Source organism: Mus pahari, chromosome 17 (genome assembly GCF_900095145.1).
Source record: "Mus pahari chromosome 17, PAHARI_EIJ_v1.1, whole genome shotgun sequence".
NCBI classification, from domain to species: Eukaryota; Metazoa; Chordata; class Mammalia; order Rodentia; family Muridae; genus Mus; species Mus pahari.
The window spans coordinates 11,400,321-11,420,904 of NC_034606.1; the positions used below are offsets into that span (position 1 = coordinate 11,400,321).

Below are 20,584 nucleotides of genomic sequence, written 5' to 3' on the forward strand. Positions count from 1 at the left end.
GCTTACACCAGATTCCTGTCTGGTCCACAAAGGTGTAAGATAATAAATGCATGCAACTTAAAACTACTGAATTTGAGGATAATGTTATGTAAGTGATCCAGACAGCGCAAATACAAAGTTGTGAGTTGAGTGGTCAAGATAAGTGATATTATAATAAGGATTTAAGTAGGGGCACTGAGAAGACACATTCATACAAGGTGCTTTCAGATAGGTTGGTACTGGAGAAATAAATGGTTGCTATTATACAAACACTATTCATGACAAGAATGAATAGAGATTTGAGACTAGAAGCTTGATCCCAGAGTCTTCAGCATGGAAGTGTGGAGAAGCAGAAAAGGGAGTCTTTGAGACTGCTATCAATGAGCATCCTCTGAGCACAGAAAGCCAGAAAGCATGGCTTCTGTAACAAGCATTGGCCTTTGAACTTAATTTTATTATAGTAGTATGTATAGGTAGGGGTGGTGATGTGTGTCACCGCATCTAATTGCAGGTTAGAAGACAGCTTTCAGGAGTCTGTTCTGCCTCCTTGGTGGTGAATGGTTTTACCTTCTGAACCTCCCAGGTACCCATGTGTGTTTTTTTTAAAAGGCTGCATTAAGACAGTTGTTCCTGTCTTCTCTATTTTCAGGAATGTGTATAAACTGTGTATATCAGTAGCCGGGGGGTCTTGTTAACAATGGATTGCTGGGACCCCCCCTCTTTATATATGACTCAGTAGGTTTTGAGTTGAGGCTAAGAACTCACATTTTGATCAAGTTTTGAGGTTGCCTATGCTGGTACTAATGCTGCTTTGAGTTCCACTATTGTCCAAATTTATCTAACTGTGGTTCACAGACTATTTGTGAGCATTTTGTCCACTTTCCCATTTTTATGTATTCAACAATTTATTGGTTTCTTAGTAATAGGCATTGGGCCAAATATTAGGGATAAGAATTTCCAATATCTAGTAGAGTACTTATTCATAAACATTTCATAGTGTAGTCCATATTAAGTCCAACAGCAGAGGGACCAGGTGGAGGAAGAGTGTATGTGCATAGAAAGCATGCCAGAAGAAGTTTCATATGGCAGCTTTTAAATGTAGGGTGATGTTTTAACTTGCTTCCTTTCTTATATTTTGAATTTCAAGTCAGGGTCTTATATAATCTAGGCTGGGTTTGCAATCCTCCTGCCTCTGACTCTCAAAGGCTGGAATTGCAGTCATGTGGAACCAAAACCAGATTACATTAGGGTGATCAAAAAGTAAAAATGCCTTCTAGGGATGAGTATATGCAAAGACAGAAAAGGATGAGTAGGTGGATGTATGCGTTTTATTCAAGCTATTGCCAAGCACTCAAGATAGAGAGCAGCGAGTTTAGGGAAGGCAGGGAGTGGGTAAGGCTAGATTTGGGCTGGATTTACCCCAGTGCTCAGCATCGTGCATCACATCGAGTGGTGATTTACTGATAGAAACAATGACACTTATTCCAAAGGCAACCTGGGTTGGAATTATTGAGCTTGTTCCAACCAGCAGTTAACAACTCATTCAACTAAAATGGCTTTCCTTGAAAGGATAAAAAAGGCAAAGAAAATGTATTATATGACAGTATATTTCAAAATATACTGAGTACACAAATCTGTGGAGACAGAAAACAGCTTAGCAATTGCTAGAAGCCAAGGAGAGGGACTCAGGGTGGGTTTTTAATGGGAAGGGAGATCTCTTTGAAGATAATAAAGGTATTTTGGAACTACAAAGGATATTTGTGGACTTATTTGAATTACTAACTGCTATCCAAACACACTTTGTATGAAGGAAATTTATTTTTAAGTGATTTTTGTCTCTAGTCACAAAATATTGACATGATAATTCTAAATTTAATATAATATTTAACAGTTTTGCATTCATCAAAAATACAGATTAGGGCTATTCCAATTTTCATGCATGTCTAGTAAGAAATACCAGGGAATTTGATTTAGTAATCAAAGCAGCTCATCATTAACCCAACTGAAACAACAAAAGGAATTTTTTTAGGGATTGCTCATAAGTTAATTCATCAATGGACACATCAAAGTCTAGACATGTAGATAATTTCAATGAAGACAACCTTTTTCTTTTCTTCTTGCTGACGCTTGCTGACTGTCAGGCCTGTATTGTTATCTTCAGGATTAATGCCTTCAACTGGCACCATGTCAAATGTGCTGCCTTTTATCTAACTCATAGCTAGGAAAAATCTGTCTAATACTGTAAATGAAGAAAGGATTAATGTCAGGTTATCTCAGTATGTTCACTGCTTTCAGGTGTGAGGCATTCATTTTTTATTATTTTACTTTATTATACTTTTAAATCTGTGCATGTTGCATTATGCATATCTGTACTTAGGGAGCCCGTGTCTTTAAATATGCGTATGCAGGCCACAGTTCATGTTGTGACATTATATGTTTTTCTCTATGATCCTCTGCCTTTTTGTCTTTTTGAGACAGATTCCCTCAGTGAACCTGGACTTCGCTGTTTAAACTAGACTGACTGAATGGTATTAAATTTGTATTTATATAACCCTCGAGTAAAAAATGAATGCTTGGCATTTATTCTTACTCGAGTGTTATAACTAAAAATTTACAGCAAATTCTAAAATTGTGGAAAAACATACCAAAATGTCCCTAGCACAAACACAGTTATTATTATTTTGTATAGTTCCTTCTTTGCAGTTCTTTTAAATAGAATTTTTCCAAAACTTGATTTTGGCCCTCTGAGGCAGAGAATTGAGTTTATGATGCTTGTTTTCACAGCAGAGCACATCAAAGTTCTCTGCTAGGCCTTTATTTTTGTATCTTCTGCTACACTTCACTTCCCTACCTCCATTTGTTATTATGGCTTAAATTATGCTCACCAAGGTATAGGTACACAAACTTCTTGGGAAGATGCAGTACTGTTTCATTAATCATTGGTTTTCATTTGTAGAAATGCTATTGTGCAGGTCTCCTTCACTCCACGCTTAGTCTTTGCACTCCTTTCTAACTAAAAGAAATTTAAAGTTACATTTATCTAGTGTGTGTGTGTGTGTGTGTGTGTGTGTGTGTGTGTGTGTGTGTTCTGCTTGATAAAGTGCAGAGGGTTGGACAACTACCTCACACCTGTTCAAGTTTTTGATACATTAATTTTGAGTGGAGAAAAACATTTATAATCTCCTGCAGCTGCTGCTGCTCTTGCTACTGCCTCTGCTGTTGTTGATTAATTGATGCGATGATGATGATGATGATGATGATGATGATGATGATGGAGAGCTGCTGATTTTTACAATGTGACCAAAGATGAGAAAGTAATCAATAAGCATCCCACTTACCTGCACCTTTTGTTTTGATGCCTTCTATTGGTTGCAGGGTTTGCCCTTGCTCAGATAATACCCTGAAGTCAAAGGTTACCTCAGTGACCCCCGACTAGTCCAAATGCTTTCCAAAGTTGGTAAATATGGATTGTGATTTAGAACCAGGTGAGCTATAATAAAAAGAAAGTTCTCTTAGATCATGTATTCTTCTACACTTACCTGGCTTGGCCCTAATCTCCTGTTTCCTCTGAGCTTTGACAGTTTCATTCTATGAAGCAGCCATTCTTTGGCTTGTGAGGATGATGTCAGGTGCAGGGGCACTTGCTAGCATCTCCCAGGAGTCTGACATCATGCCCTGCCCCGGAAAAGAGTTTTCAGTTTCAGTTTTTGTTATCAATGCTCACTTCGGTTTTTCAGTTTGTTGTATTTGCTTTATACCTGTCAGCACATCTTACAGTTGGAAATTTTGATTCATGCCAGGCATAACAGTTGCAGAATATGTCAATATTTCTGACATAAACTATAAAGAACTCAAATCTTCCCTCCTTTTAGACATTTGAAGCTCTTGACATTGTTCCAACATTACCAATAGCATTAAGTACATCGTTGGTTCATTTGTTACACTGCTGTGAATCTATTATTAGCTACTACTTTCTCAATCCTCCTCCTTTTAACATATTCCCCCCAGTACTTGAAAGAGTTAAACTGGTTTCTTGAAGTGCTTTAAGTTCTGGGAGAACCAGGCTCCTTGTGTCTGATTCATTTTGTGTGTGGGAGGTGTGCTGTTCTAACCTTGTCACTGACAGGAAAGTTCAGACTCGTCTCACGCTGCACAGAAGAAGTCTGTCCTTGCAGCTTTCTGTGACTGAAGCAGAGCCCTCAGACGATGATTATATGTGGTCCTCCGTCAACATGCCGATGCTTGATGGTGCCGTTCCCGCTTTGGGTTGAACTGGCAATTTCTTTGCTTCATCCAGGCTGTCTTACACAATGACAGATTTTATTCAGATGGCTCTTGGGCTTCAGATCCATCCTGTCCAGGATTGACAACAATTGTTTTATCATCCAGTGCAACAGACACGATGCAAGAAAAGGAAAACATTTGTCTTATTATCTGACCAAATTGAATGCACAGATGAGGCAATTTTAGTTTTAGATACACCGATAGCAATTTGGTAAGGAACATCTGAGAATAGGTTAATGAGTCATCATGGGAGGAAGGAAAGGTTTGATTTTTTTTTAAAAAATTTTTTCTTGAATATTTTCTTTATTTACATTTCAAATGGGAAGACTCTGGCTATTGAAGGATACCAGCTTTTCCCTGTAGGTCAGGCATCCACCACACTGGAGGGAGAGAAAGAAGTGTGTTACAGTTTGCATTTCTGCTCCTGTGTGTCTTTGCATATGGTATGCTTTCAGATTTTCCTTTCTCTCTCTGCTTTAAGTCCAGTTGTGCTTCCCAACTGCTTACTCTGCCAAGTGATAAATTTAGGAACAAATAAAAGTTGTAGAGACAAGAATCTTAAGAGCACTGCCTCACAGGAACTCATAGTTATGTAAGACAGGAGCCTAGCATGACTGTTCTCTGAGAGGCTCTACCAGCATCTAACTGAGGCAGATGTAAATGCTCATAGCCAACCATTGGACTGAGGTAGGTTACTCTTATGGAAGGATCAAAGCAGCTGAAGGGGATTGCAACCCCACAGGAAGACCAATAGTGTCAACCAACTTGGACCCCTGTGAGCTCCCAGAGACTAGGCCTCAAACCAGAGATCATACATGGACTGGTTCAGTCCCCCAGGACATATGCAGCAGAGGCCTGCCTTGTCTGGTCTGAGTGGGAAAGGAAATGCCTAGTTGCGTAGAGACTTGATGTCCTGGGGAAGAGGGATGCGGAGGGCTGTGTGTGAGGTGGGTGGGTGAGGGGAGTGGGAGATGAGTGTGGGGGAAGTGGGTGGGGGTTGGTAGGGAAGAGAATTGGGTGAAGAACTCTTGGAGGGGTATAGGGGACAACATTTAAAATGTAAGTAAATAAAACAATTAAAAAAACTCTATGAATAAAAACAATCAAATGACAGAAAGGATATTAGCATTCATTTAAGTCAGTCTCCCACCCACAAGCAACATTCATTTATGATGTGCAAAGAAGAATAATTTCTGTTTGAACTTCCATAGCTGGAAGGTCTTTATTTTGTCAGAGAGCTCATTTATTCTTGTAGACTTATAATAAAATATTTTACTGGATCTGTAATTCCTGCATGCAGGAGGCAGAAGAACCCTTAAGTCAAGACTGACTGCCTATACACAAGGCTATGTCTAAAAACAAAATCTGTTTTTATCTTTTCTTGATTTCATATCTAATTTTACTGGCTTCTTTGTGAATCAAAGTATACTATTGTATAAGGTGTCTCTGTGATATAATTAGACATATCTATTTCAAAAAGTCTTATTCAAAAGGTCATTTGTTGAAATATTGTGCCATCATTTAATAGAGTTACATGTAAATTGGTCATTTTATTAGATTTTGTCATAAGTTATGTGTCTTCTATAGGAATATAGTTTGTAGAAGTCGATAGAAGCTTATTATTCACATGAGTGAATGCATGATTGAATCATGAATGTTATGAATGAAACTGAGAGAAAAATAAATTAGAAAAATATTTTCAATATATTATACATAGAACAAAAGGCAGCATTTATCCTGATGTTTGTTATACCTCCTTTATATACAGCTGATTGACTGCACCACCTGAGCATCATCTGTAATTCTAAAGATTATTTGAGATCTTACCCAACTTTAAAGTTTTTATTCTTTCTAGTTCTACTTCTATATAGAAAAATGTTTTGATAATTTTGATTTTTAATTGAAAACGATTACTTAGTATTAATCCTATTTATTATTCAAGTTATCTTGAGTCGGTGTAGCAATCCTCTGAAGTTACAAGAGTAAGGATCCATAGGGCTGCAGAGATGGCTCAGTGAGTAAAAATTATTGCTGAACATGCAGGATGAGTTGAACTTAAATCCCCTCTACTGATGTAAAGCTGGATCTATAGAGTAAGTGCTTGTAATCTTAGTGCTACTACTAGGGTAGAATGTCAAGGATGCATGAGTGCACACACACTCACATGCACACACACACACACACATGCACACACACATCATATAGTTGGCATTTGGTCTTTTTCTTTAAACTTTGGATTTTAAGTGATCAGATTTACATTCAAAATGTACAAACATATACACTCTCCATTCATATTTCCTACAGTGGATAATATAGCTCCCTATTTTTTCTGCTTTTGTCAAGTATGTATCCATAAGGGATACATTTTTCAGTTTTGTCCATTTGGGCCTTAGCTTCATACTCCTGTGTTTTCTAGTGTTCTATGGATGATGGTGTTTGCCCAACATTATTTCTGGGTAATATATGGACATATAGGTGGGTGAAATGCTGTTGGCTCATGTATGTTTACAATGTAATGTGTGGGTATATTATAATTCATTCAATTCATTGTTGATACACAATTATATAATTTCTAGTTTTTGGACTTTTTGTTTATTTTGCTTTTGTCTATTACAGACAATGCTGCTAGGGTTTTTTTTTTTTCTATTGTCAAATGGCGTGCAGATGCAAGAGGCTTCTGTGTGAGTCCAAAGCTGAAGCAGCTGCTTAGTAAGTATGTGAGTCTTCAGTAGTAGTGAGTCAAGCCCAAACATCTTGAAACTGATTACAGCCACCGCACACCAATGCTCTCCTCACTCTCTATCAAAGCAACAGTTGGTTTTGTTAGTTGTTTCATGTTTTATAACTGGGTATGTCCTGTATTTCACAGTTTCTTTAATTTATAAATCTGGTTCTTAAAGACTGAACCTTTCCAATTATTTGCTGACAACTGTCCATTCCTCCTCCTCCTCTTTATGAGACAGGGTGTTAAGTAGCCCAGGCTTGCCTCAAGCTGGAAGCCGACCTTGAACACCTGATTCCTTTGCTTTTACACACACTGACTACTGGTATTACAGACATGTGTCGCCACCTCTGGCTTCAGACTTATTTTTTTTTCAGATTTATTTGTTTTTATTTTATGTGTATGGGAGTTTTGTATGCATGTATGTCACTGTGCATGTGTGTGTATATGCAGTGGTCAAGGAGGCCAGTAGAGGGCATCACATCCCTTGGAACTGGATTTCCAAGATGGTTTAATGCTGATAATTGAACCCAGGCCCTCTTAAGAGCAGCCAATGCTCACACCACTGAGAAATCTCGCTAGTCTGTCCTTAATTAATATTCTTGATGTTGGGGTTTATTGTTAAAATATTACAAATATCTTTTAATGACAGAATTCTTACTTAATAGTTTTGTAAAATGGGTTTTTGATTTTAGTGTAATAAAATACATCAACTTTTGCTTCCAGTCAGCACATTTGAATACTTGATACTATTTAAAATGTCTTCTTCACTCTAAAGGCATAAAATATATTCTTTTTTTTAATACTTTTGAAAAGTCTTTGCCTTCAATTATAAATGGTTTGGAATGCCATATGTATCATATATAGAAAATTTAAATACTAAATATTAAATCAAAATATTCACTTAAAATAATTTATTTATTCACTTTATACCAAATCACAGCCCCCTCTTCTCCTTCCAGTTTTCTCTCACACAGCCCCTCATTCCCTATCCCCTTCTTTTGTCCCCTGAGGAGTGTATCCCCCTACCATATTCACTTTTTAAAAAGCAAAATACTTGGCATTTGTGGAAGAAACTTTGCTGTATAGTGTTTAAAACTATACAGAAATAACAATGTATTATAAATTGTATTTATGAGGTTTCTAGATGTTTAAAATATGTATTCTTTTAAATTTTATTTTATTTATTTTCTTTGTATGTATATGTGTATGATGTGTGTGTGTGTGGCACCACACATATGTGTAGATCAGAGGACAACTCTGTGGCATCCAGTCCTCCATCCACCTTCAGCGCACTCAGTGAATCAAAGTTGGGCTTTCAAGCTTGAGTATCAAGCCCCTGCTGACTGAGCTCTCTGGCCGGGTCCCAGGTTGTGTTCTGTGTTATCTTAAATGCCCACAAGCAAATAAAACATTTTCATATTTTATAGCACCAAGTATTTTTCATAGTGCTAGAAAATGGAATTTTGATATCACCGGAATAGCTTCCATGAAGTTTTCAGAACATTTAAATTTCACTAACTCAGGTACACACTTCATGCAGTCATAGTGAAATTCAGAACACCTGACAATGATTGATTTTAATCTTTCTATTAAGGTGACAATAAATCCTCTTCCTGTAGGGCAGAAAGTGGAGCTACTTTTTAGTTTAATGAAAGCATCCTTGGGAGAGCTGGGTATGGTCTCATCTCTTGGTGTCATGTCTAAGAAAATTCTGCCTAAATATCATGACAAGATCTTTTCTCCTCAACTTTATTCACATAGTTTTAAAGTTTCATCTTTTATAGTCTGTGATACATTCTGATTATTTTTGTGTAGGTTCTAAGAAATGGGGTCCAGCTGTATTCTTGTGAAAGTGGATATCCAGTTATTTGAGAAGCATGTGTTGAAAAGATAATTATTTCTTCATGGATTTATCTGACATTCTTGATAAAATAAATGGATTTTAAACATAAGCTTTTATTTCTTCACTTTTCTTTTTCTTTTGATTACTAGAGCTTTGTTGCAACTTTGAAAATAGTAATTATCGGTCCACCAATGTCTTAGTTTCTCTCCTCCCCTTACTTGTCTTGAGAGGTGGAGGAGTAGCTACTAGAGATCAAATTCTGGCTTTTACCATGCCAGGCAAGTGCTCTATCAGTGAGCTATATCGCTAACCTTGCATAGATACCATTTTATATTGAAAGTAGTATATGCTTTAGAATCTTAAAGCAATATTAGCAAGTATTTTAATAGGATTATACGGAATCTATATTCTTTATACAGAATCTCTATAATCTGGAGGATATTGCTGTCTCATAATTTTATGATTTGTAATTATGAGTTTCTTCCCATTTAATTATTTAATTCATTTCAACAAAGTTTTACAACTTTTAAGGTATAAATTCGTATTTATTTTTGTTAATGCTTTTATAATTGTTTCATTTCTTTTCAATTTATTATAAATTGATGTATTTGGCTATTTTTCTTTCTTTGTTTGTTTCTTTTGACACAGAGTCTCTCAGGGTCACACAGGTTGTCCTTGAACTAGGAATGTAGCTGCAGCTAGCTTTAAACTCCTGATATTCCTACCTATTTCCAAGTACTAGGAATACAGGTGTGAGTTAGAATCCTGGGTAGAAATAGAACATTTTACTACCTTCATTTTTACAGTTTTCATTGTAAGTTTATGGAAGTATAGTTGAATTTCTCAGACAAGTTCTCGCCATGTGGCCCAGGTTAGCCTTGAAGTCATTATATAAATATGGCTGGCTTCAGTCTTTAAGTTGCCTTGCCTTAGCTTCCTTAGCCCTGAGATTATAGGTGTGCACCACCATGCCTGACTGTGTTACAGTTTTCTAACTTTAGTCTGCTTTGCTTTCTGTTATTTGGGTCACTTCTGATTCTGCCTTGCCTACCACAGTAAGCATCGTGAGTCAGACCTCCTGTGAACCCAGCCTATGCCAATTACGTAGAGCTGATATGGGGGCCTAGGCTAAGTACCGTATTTAAAAGGCATTGGTAACCTTATGTGAAGTTCAGGGCTAGGAACTCAGAAGACTGAGCAGATAGACACTTTAGGGGTTCAGCTTACGGGTGAGTTCAAAGGTGGGTTATGAGAGTCTCATTTAGACTCATGTCATTGCAGGGGCTTAATTTTATCCATTTTATAATGAAGACCCTGGGATTTCACGAGCGAGCGTTAGCTCAGGAAACATCAGGTTTGGGGAATTTCCACTGCTCATGACTTCAGTAGGAACAGCCGTGTCCCATCGCCTCCGGTTAGTAAGCCTGCTGGGAAACTTTTCCTGAAGTTTGCAAAGGAGGACAGAGGTTTTGCACAGAAGAATCAGATGTAACCTTTAGTGTGACGACAGTGCCTGATGTGGTGCAGGAGCCAGGTCTGATTCACACCCACTTAGGTAAAATGAGCAATCCTTGGTAATTACTGGGTTTGGAAATATTTGTGAGAAATTACAGTTTAGCTTCATGGATTCATGCCTACATGCGTAGAATGCCACAGCATATTTTTTTTGTGCATGATAAAGAAAAGGAAATCAATGGTTGCTGCGACCCACAGTCACTGCATTACCCTGTTCTTTGCAGAACTTATCAGACAAAGCAGTATTTGTAAGTATTATTTCAACTTCCTATTTTTTCCTTTTTATTTATTTTTTATTGGATTTTCTTTATTTACATTTCAAATGTTTTCCCTTTTCCAGGTTTCCACTTCAGAAACCCCCTACCCCATTCTCCTCCCCACTGCCTCTATGAGGGTGTTCCACCACCCACCTACCAACTCCCACCTTCCTGCCCTGGCATTCCCCTACACTGGGGCACCAAATACCCTCAGGCCCAAGGGCCACTCCTCCCACTGATCTACAACAAGGCCATCCTCTGCCACATAAGTGGCCTGAGTCATGGGTCCCTGCATGTGTACTCTTTGGTTGGTTGTCTGGTCCCTAGGAGCTCCTGGGGTCTAGCTGGTTGATACTGTTGCTCCCCCCATGGGGCTGCAAACCCTCTCAGCTCCTTCAATGCCTTCTACAACTCCTCCATCTGAGACCCCATGCTTAGTCCAATGGTTGGCTGCGAGCATTCACCTCTGTGTTTGTCAGGCTCTAGCAGAGCCTCTCAGGAGACAGTTACATCAGGCTCCTGTCAGCAAGCACTTCCCAGCATCCACAATAGTGTCTGGGTTTGGATAATATTCATTTATCAGTGAGTGCATACTGTGTGTGTTCTTTTGTGACTGACTTACCTAACTCAGAATGATATTTTCATGTTCTATTCATTTGCCTGCAAATTTCAGGAAGTCATTGTTTTTAATGCCTGAGTATTCCATTGTGTAAATGTACCACATTTTCTGTATCCATTCCTCTGTTGAGGGACATCTGGGTTGTTTCTAGCTTCTGACTATTATAAATATGGCTGTTATAAACATAGTGTAGCATGTGTCCTTATTACAAGTTGGAGAATCTTCTAAGTATATGCCCAGGAGTGGGATAGCTGGGTGCTCAGGTAGTACTATATCCAATTTTCTGAGGAACCACCAGACTTATTTCCAGAATGGTTGTACCAGCAATGGAGGAGTGTTTCTCTTTCTCCACATCCTCACCAGCATCTGCTGTCACCTGAGTTTTTGATCTTAGCCATTCTGACTGGTGTGAGGTGGAGTCTTGGGGATTGTTTTGATATGCATTTCCCTGATAACTAAGGATGTTGAACATTTCTTTAGGTGCTTCTCTGCCATTTGATATTACTCAGTTGAGGATTCTTTGCTTAGTTCTATACCCCATTTTTAATAGGGTTATTTGAGTTTCTGAAGTCTAACTTCTTGAGTTCTTTGGATATTAGCCATCTATTGGTTGTAGGATTGGTAAAGGTCTTTTCCCCATCTGTTGGTTACTGTTTTGTCCTACAGACAGTGTCCTTTTGCCTTACACAAGCTTTGCAATTTTATGAGGTCCCATTTGTTGATTCTTGATATTAGAGCATAAGCCATTGGTGTTGTGTTCAGGAACATTTCCCTGTGGCCATGTGTTCGTGCCTTCCCCCACTTTCTCTTCTATTATAACCAGTATATCTGGTTTTATGTGGAGGTCCTTGATCCATTTGGACTTGAGTTTTGTACAGGGAGATAAAAATGGATCAATTTGCATTCTTCTACCTGTTGGCCACCTGTTGAACAAGCATCATCTGCTGGAAATGTTGTCTTATTTCCACTGAAATGGTTTTAGCTTCTTTGTCAAAGATCAAGTGATCATAGGTGTGTGGGTTCATTTATAGATCTTCAATTCTATTCCATTAATCTACCTGCCTGTCACTTTACCAAGACTGTTCAGTTTTTAATCACAATTGCTCTGCAGTACAGCTTGAGGTCAGGGAAGGCGATTCTCCCAGAAGTTCTTTTATTGTTGAGAATAGTTTTTGCTATCCTGGATTTTTTGTTCTGTGTATTTAGTGTTTTGATTACTATGTAATGAGAGGATTTTCTTTTCTGGTCTCATTTATTTGGTGTTCTATGGGTTTCTGGTATCTTTATGGTCATCTCTTTCTTTAGGTCAGGGAAGTTTTCTTCTATGATTTTGTTGAAGACAATTTTAGGTTCTTTGAGCTGGGAATCTTCATTCTCCTCTATTCCAATTACTCTTAGATTTGTTATTTTCATTGTGTCCTGGATTTCCTGGATATGTGGGGTTAGGAGTTTTTTATGTTTTGAATTTTCTTTGACAGTTGTGTCAATCTCTTCTAGTGTATCTTCTACACCTGAGATTCTCTCTTCTATTTCTTGTTAGTGATGCTTACATCTGTAATTCCTGAACTCTTTCCTTGGCTTTCCATTTCCAGGATTGCCTCCATTTGTTTTCTTTACTGTTTTCTACATTCACTTTTAGGTCTTGGACTACTTTATTCAAGTCCTTCACCTGTTTCGTTGTGTTTTCCTCCCTTTGTTTAAGGGATTTATGTGTTTCCTCTTTAAGGGCTTTTACCTGTTTACCCGTGTTTTCCTGTATGTCTTTCAGTGAGTTATCTATTATCTTCACGAGATAGGATTTTAGGATAGATTCCTGATTTTTAGTTGTGTTGGTGTATTCAGTGCTTGCTGTGGTGGGAAAACTTAGTTCTGATGATGCCCCATATATTGGCTTCTGTTGCTTATTTTCTTGTACTTGCCTCTTGACATCTGGTTATCCCTAGTGTTTGCTGGTCTGGGTGTCTGTGTCTGGAACCTGCCTCTTTTGTCTCTGGGTTGCTTCAGGACTCCTGGTAGGCCTGTGGCATTGGTTGTAGCAGACCTCCTCTGGGGCCTTCTGACTGTGGGATCTTCAGAGAGGCAGAGATGCTGCTGATCTCTTGCCCTGTCTGAAGTAGATCTCCTGGGAGGCTTTCAGACTGTTGGGTCTTCAGAGGAGCTGTCAAGCTATTGTTCTGTGTGAAGCTGTTCTCCATGGAGGGCTACAGACTGTTTCTGCTTCCCTATGTGTAATGGCATGCCAGGGAGACTTTCAGACTGTTGATTCAGTTGCCCTGCATGCCTCGGATCCCCTATGAGGTCTTTAGACTGTGGTGTCAGTTGCCTAGTTGCCTTGTGTGCAGAGGAACTCCTGGGATGCCTTCAAGCTGTTGTGTCTTCAGGGGAACAGACAAGCTGGCAGTCTGCCCTGGCAGAAGGCTCTGGCTGTAAAGGGAGTGGAATTTGGGGGGGGGCGTCAGGTGTTTTGGGAGGTGGTGTGTCCTGAGTCTACGGGGCTCCCAGCAGCAGCTCTGAGACCTCGGTAGGGTTCTTACCAGTTTATCTGTGTGTAGCAGATCTCTTTGGATGCTTCAGCCTGTGGTGTCTTCAGGGGAGCAAACTAGCTAGCAGTCTCATCCAGCAGAAGACACAGGCAGACAGGGCTTATTTCAACTTAAAACTGAAAAATCAGACTTGTCTGGACATATTGAAGTAAAATTTCCCTAAATAACACGAGGCACCATTATGTTTAGAAATCTTTCTTTGGTTTTGTGAGTTGGTATTTTATTTATGGCTTTTTTTTTTTTTTTTTTTTTTTTTTTTATATTACTTTTTTCTAACTGAGAAAGTTATTTAGGTAAAATCTTGAAGATGTCTTAGAAATGTTTTTCTTATAGTTTGATATGACAATTTCTTTTAGATGAATTGTGTGTCGGGGGAGGAAAGGAGGAAGGTAGAGAAATTGGGAAGGGAGAGAGAGTGTGTGTAAGGGGAGGGAGAGATACTAATCTATTCTAGGTTGTAAGTTTGTCTTCTCTAGATATTTATACCATAGGTTTGTCCCGCTTCCCTAGTCAGCTCAGAATGGGAACAAAGCTGATGAGCCCTTGTTTCTCTACGTGGTGAAAGCTTTTGAGCTGTTCTGGGTGTTTGCCAGGCTCTGGTGCTGCTTGTTGTATTTCCGGCCTATTTATTGCTTTTTTACAAAATCGTTTCCTATTATTCTGTCAAAGTCTTCCTCTCAGCTTTTCCCATTTCAGTTGTAGACTCGCTATCCTGGCTCTGTCCTTCTGTGTGGATCATATAGTGTGTGCATTATGTATTCAATCAGTCTGGTTTACTTGGGACCCAAGGTTATTTAGTTACTCAGTTAAAATGTTGTCTAGTTAGCTTTTTTTTTTTTTTTTGTAATTTTGGGAATTGGATATAGTTCCTTGTATACAGTAGGTAAGAGCTGAGTTATATACCTAGTTCCCTTTGTTTCTTGTTATCTTGAGTCAGGGCCTTGCTAAGCTAGCCAAGCTGACCCTGACATTGTTATCCCTATGTCCCAGGCTCCAGGGATGCTGAAATCACAGGTATGTATCATCACCCCAGCTTTCATAACTTGAGATTTAGAACATGTGTTTAATTACCATTTTTTAAATTACATAAATTAAACAGTCTCAGTTCTTATGGGAGGTGGATCTTATCAATATTTTTGATTTGAAAGCTATAGTTATATTATTTTATATTTCACTTTTTTCAAGTAATTCTTATTTATCTAGGTCTATATAATTATAATTTTCTAAACCAATTTTCCTTCATATACATGCACATAAGGAGTTCATTCATCTTAGATTGTTTAGGCTAATTTCAGTGCATATACTTCTAACTTTATTAGAAATACATTTAGAAGGGACCCCTTTCCTTAGGTTTGACTTTTGATAGGAATGACATCCAAGGAAATATACTTACAAAAGTGGTTGTAGGTAAAGAACATGATACTAAATGCTTTTATAAGTGAGAGAATAAACACATCTCCTCCAAGTTCATTGTTCTGGTTGGTAGTATTTTCAGTACTGTAAATACCTATTAGGGGTGAACACTAATAGGTAGTTTTAATCTTTTCCAGGAAGTACTGTAAGCATTGCTCAAAAATAATCCAGCCTCATGGAGAGAAATCAGGAAGAAACCCCGAGGGCCACACTTCTCTACCAGGAGGTCTGCTTGGCAGCTCAGAGGCTGGATCTCTTCCTCCAAAAGGAAAATGCCCACAAAGAGGTTTTTAAGCCACACGTCCTGGCTCTCAGAGAGATGGTTCAGCAAGCCTGCATTAAACTCATGTTCCTCCATCCGGTAGTTTATGGTAGGAAGGCTGAAGAGCTCTTATGGAGGAAAATATACTCTGACATTGTCATGCTGCTGATGAAGACCAACAAGAAACAAATGGACACTTTCCAACACTGGGGAGAGCCCCTGCAGGCTCACCTGAAGGCTGGCCTCAAGTTCTATGAGCATCTCTTCCTGTTCATTCAAGGCCACTATGATCTGAGGTTACAGAGCTACATCGATTGGCCTCACAGTGCCATCCACTTGATTGGCTGTAAGAAAGTGGGACCCACGTCAGCAGAAGAGGCTTCCTGGGCCCGGATGGCCTGTCATCGCTGCCTACTCTACCTAGGGGACTTATTCCGGTATCAGCATGAGTTCTTAGACCTTGCCACCAAGAACTTGGCAGAGAGATGTTACTACAGAGCCTTGTCAGTGGCCCCGAATATGGGAATGCCCTTCAACCAACTGGGCGCTCTCATGGGGAGTAAGTATTATGATCTAGAAGCCACATACTACTATCAGCGCTGCCTCTACGCTGAAGTGCCTTTTAAAGGAGCAGCTTGGAACCTCAAACGGCTCTATGATCATGCGGGAAAGAGGTACAGCTGTCTGAAGAGGTTCCAGGGAAGGAAACTGTCTCACAGCCAGAGGCAGTGTTGGGACAACAAAAGGCTTCTGGTTAGCTTCCTCTACCTTCAGAGCCTCCTGCAGCCTAAGAGAAAATTCAAAGCCGCAAGGCTTATAGCCCTGTGCCAACTAGTTCTTGATGACTTCCGTCTCTGTCTTTCCTACCGGCCATATCAGTCTGGCCTGTGCCAGGCTTCCACAGAAGAAAAGCCTCCTAAAGGATATATGTTTCTTCCGGACTTCCTCATCTTCCACATGGTGGTTCTTTGTCTCATGAATGTGCACAGCCTGGGGAAATCAGGGTCAAAACAACAAAAACCAGCCGTCATTTTCACCCTGACTCTTTTTTCTTATCTAGTACAACATGTGAACACACGAATCCAGGCTGAGCTGCAGAAGAGGAAGTTGACTTCAGAAGAGGCTGGTCCAAGAGATAGATGCTGGGACAAAGAGCCTGGAAAGGGACATCAAGATTTTCTGTCTCCTGGGCTACAACACAGCCACTCTCTGAAAAGCCACAAGTGGTCTGACATTTGTAGAGAGAGTGAGGCCAGTTTTCATTCCTGTTGCGACTCAGATGAGACAGACGAAGATGAAAACTCATCCTTAAGTTCCCAGGCACTATCAGACACAAGCAGTGAGACATCCCACTCTGACACAACAGATGAAGAAGGGAGTGGCTCCTTGGATTCAGACGAAATTCAGAAGAGTGGAGGTCCATCCAAACCTGAAGGTGCTCGTTCCAGAAGCAAACTGAAGGCATGTATACCTTCCGACAGTCTCCTTGATCTCTTGAAAACAACTATTTCTGCTAGCCTGCCAGCTCCTTTGAGCCAAAAACTACAAGGAAAACATGCCTCGCCTTTGGCTCCTGTCTTCGGTTACAATGTCCTAACACCTCCAACGGATCCAAGCCCTGCTGTCAGCAGTTCCTTGGGCACTGAAGGCGAGATGAGCAGCTTTCCTGAGACAGAATTCCACGTGGGTTCCTCTTGGGAGCAGAGGTCCTTAATCACCCAGAACAGTCTCCAGACCACTCAATGGAAACTGGACATTCTTTCTGCAGAGGGACTGTTGCCTACCATCAAGGTGATCCTGAGCTGGCTCCGCAGCAATCACAGCCTCCTCTTGTCACATTGGAGGAGTGTATGTAGCTTATGGGACCACCTCTGTGTGTTGCTGAACCTGTTGCCCTCAGTGGGAGACCTTCAGCATCCAGATCTTTGCCTGTCTCACCATCTCCAGGACTTGCTGCAGAGCTGTCAGTGGCCAAATACTCCCAAGTACCTTCAGCTCCCTGAGGACATTGCCCTGTTCCAACAGTCTCCTCCTCAAGTGTCCCAGGATAGGGCAGGCTCAGGGCAGGATCCACCTCAACTCACCAACCAGGAGGAAGTTATCATGCATATTTGTTTCTTCAGAAGTTTTGGTCATTTTGCAGCAAGACTCCCAGGACAGTTCTTGAGGTTTGACTCTAAGATGGGCATCTTTGTGAGTGGTACCCTTGAAAGGTCAGAAGGTGCACCTCACCAGCTTCCAAGAACAACTCCAAGAATCAGGCTTTCCAAAGACATAGTCCAGCTCTGGCTACAACGTGAAGTGGCATTGCTAGAGAAGACTTTTCGAGATCCCCAGACTCGGTCAGTGTTGACCCCTTACCTCTTCCCTGACCCAAGGGCCCTCTGTGAGCATCTTTCCGTCATACAGAAGCTAGCCACTAGTGCTAAGTTTTTTCTTATCATACCCAAGATTGTGGTTGACACCCTGTACGTCCTAAAATGGGAAGACCGCAGGGCCTTGGCAGCCATCACTTTCCTAGAGGATGAGTTAAAGAGAAGGAATCAGTACATTCTCTGCCAGTCCTTTGTGTCTAAGAGGTTGGTGAGGCCCAGGATGACTAAACCAGATTCTGATGCCTGGGATCTCTACAATATTCTTGAGTTCTGCAAAAGTCTGCTGGACTCATCTAGACCAGGGACCCTGGATCCCAGCAGCATGGTGACGATCATTACTGGCATCTGTTTGGAACACCCTAGAAATTTCTCATACCCGTTGCAGCTGGTTCTGGGAATGGCAACTGAAGCTGGTGTGGAAATCAAGAACATCCTGAGTTTCCACAAAGAATGGAAGGTGATCAGTTGACATGCTCACACATTCCTGTTACTTGTCTTTCCAGTGTTTATCACCCAAATCCAATGTGCTTTTCTCTTGTAAGCACCTAATGCTGAGGTAGGCATTATGTACATGAGTGTTTATTTCTACCAATAGGTATAGTTTTAGTGTTACAGCTTTCTGAGGCCTTCCTGTTTATTTATCTTAGCTCTGTATTATGCTTCCTCTGAAAAAAAAATCAACATTAACTCATTGTTTAGTGATCTTATGGCAAAGCACCATAACTCACACATCACTTCTGTGTCCAAATACAGCTTCATGAATGTTCTGTGATTTAATCAAGTCTGTTTTGTGACATGCAACTTTTATGTATATTGTTTTATCGTGGTGGGGCCATGTCTATTATTGATGCCACACCTTTACCATCTATAAAACTCAATAAATATAAAGCTAAAATTTCATGATGCAGGTGATGAGTTTTATTGATATTTCTGGTCGTGTCTACTTAAGGGTGATTTTAATAGCTCCCAGGATTGACAGGTTCCATCCTGCTTTGGTTAAGTTGGGAATACACACCACATGGAACACCACTAGCCTTTTAACCTACATTTGCAGAAAAACTTTCAGCTTTCATTGTTGTAGAATTGTCCCTTGCTTTGTACTGGCTCCATGGTAGCTTTTTGGGAGCTGTTCTCAATCTCCTGCATCACCTGGAATCCAGGAAACACCTGTGATATTCTTTCAGCATCAGGCATTCTGGAGGCATTCCTGCTCTCTTTGTCCTATGGGCCTCCTCATAAACTCAGCCTCAGCCAAGTTGCTTCCCTCATATGTAGAGAAAGCCCACACCTACCTTCTTCCTCACTTCTAGGTCCCTATTATTTCTCTGTAATTCAGTGTCTCAATCAAATTTTCAGTTTTTCCCCTATCTAAAGTTTGGAATTTTACTATATTCATTGGGAAATTTTTAGCAAATTAAAAGAAAACTCAAATGTCTCACCCTAATCTTACCACTTCTGACTTTTTATTTTCTTATGCTTCCCCCAAATACATATTTTTTAGACATATAATTGATATTGGATAGGAATCTTTTATGTGTTTGTATATATTCATATGTATGAGAATATGCAATCCTATGCACATGTGTCAGGGGATAACCTCTGGTGTTGTTGGTCTTTACCTTTGACCTTAAGTCAGGGTCTTTCGTTATTTGTCATAGCATACCCCAGGCTAGCTGGCCTGTGAGCTTCCAGAAATTCTCCTGTCTCTGCCTCCCCTCTCACATACTGCTGTGTGCAACATTAATTGGGTTCTGGGCATCCAATATTTGGTCCTCATCATTGCGCATCAAGTACTTTATCCATCAAAATATCTCTTCAACCCCAAATTAAAATCTTTTCAGTCTACTTCAAGTTATGTTTTGTATTCTTATATTATTTGTCTCCATGAATATTTGCTTTTGAATAGTGTTTAAGTAGTTTTGCTTTTCCAAATTTTTGGTATTACATTATTAATCATATGATAAAGATTTTTTTACATGTTGAACTATTTTCATGATAAATGGGCAGAATTTTTTTAGTAAGTAAAATATACACATATGCTAAGTGTAGTGTATGCTTTCAGTACCAGCACTTTGGAGGCAGAAGCCAAGGGATTGGGTGTTGGGGAAGAGTCTGAGGGACATACCAAGATCTTGCCTCAAAATAAAACAAAAAAAAATTTAAATAATTTACATATACATGTATCAAGATCTTAAGAGTCATTGTCTAGAAACTGTTTACCTTCAAAGAAAAAACATTTTATAATGTTATAGAGTACATATTTTTTACCAAGCATATTATGAAAATTTTCTTATATTAAAAATGACCACCTTATAGGAATGTAATACTTACATAACTTCTCCTATTTCCGACATTTGTTTTTAAAGATTTTTGTACCATTATAAGTAATATAAAAAATTTATGCATATTCTTTTGATCATTAGAATAAATTATCAGAGATAGTATTGCAGGCAAGAGGAATTGAACATATAGGGTTCCACATATTCAGAAAAGAAGTTTTTCTTCCAAGCCAAAAAGCTTCAAATATTTAGATCCAGTTTTGAAAGAATCTCCTTCAGCATATGCTATCTAATTCCAACAAGTCTATTATATTTGTGGACAGTTTCTAATACATTTCCCTTTTTATCTTTTCCTTTCTTTCTTTCTTTCTTTCTTTCTGTCTTTCTTTCTATCTTTCTTTCTTTCTTTCTTTCTTTCTTTCTTTCTTTCTTTCTTTCTTTCTTTTTTCTTTCTTTCTTTCTTTCTTTCTTTCTTTCTTTCTTTCTTTCT

General features: G+C 39.4%; 1 pseudogene across 4 annotated transcripts in view; it reads left to right on the forward strand.

Moving 5' to 3' along the window:
* The window catches only part of LOC110334638, a 120,859-nt pseudogene extending 102,148 nt beyond the window's left edge, over positions 1-18,711 (forward strand). For all 4 annotated transcript variants that reach the window (XR_002381133.2, XR_003845459.1, XR_003845461.1 and 1 more), the window contains one exon: positions 15,316-18,711. The product of XR_002381133.2 is annotated as a protein SMG5 pseudogene, transcript variant X3 (transcript). The remainder of the gene's footprint in view (positions 1-15,315) is intronic.
* The last annotated feature ends 1,873 nt before the right edge of the window (positions 18,712-20,584 follow it).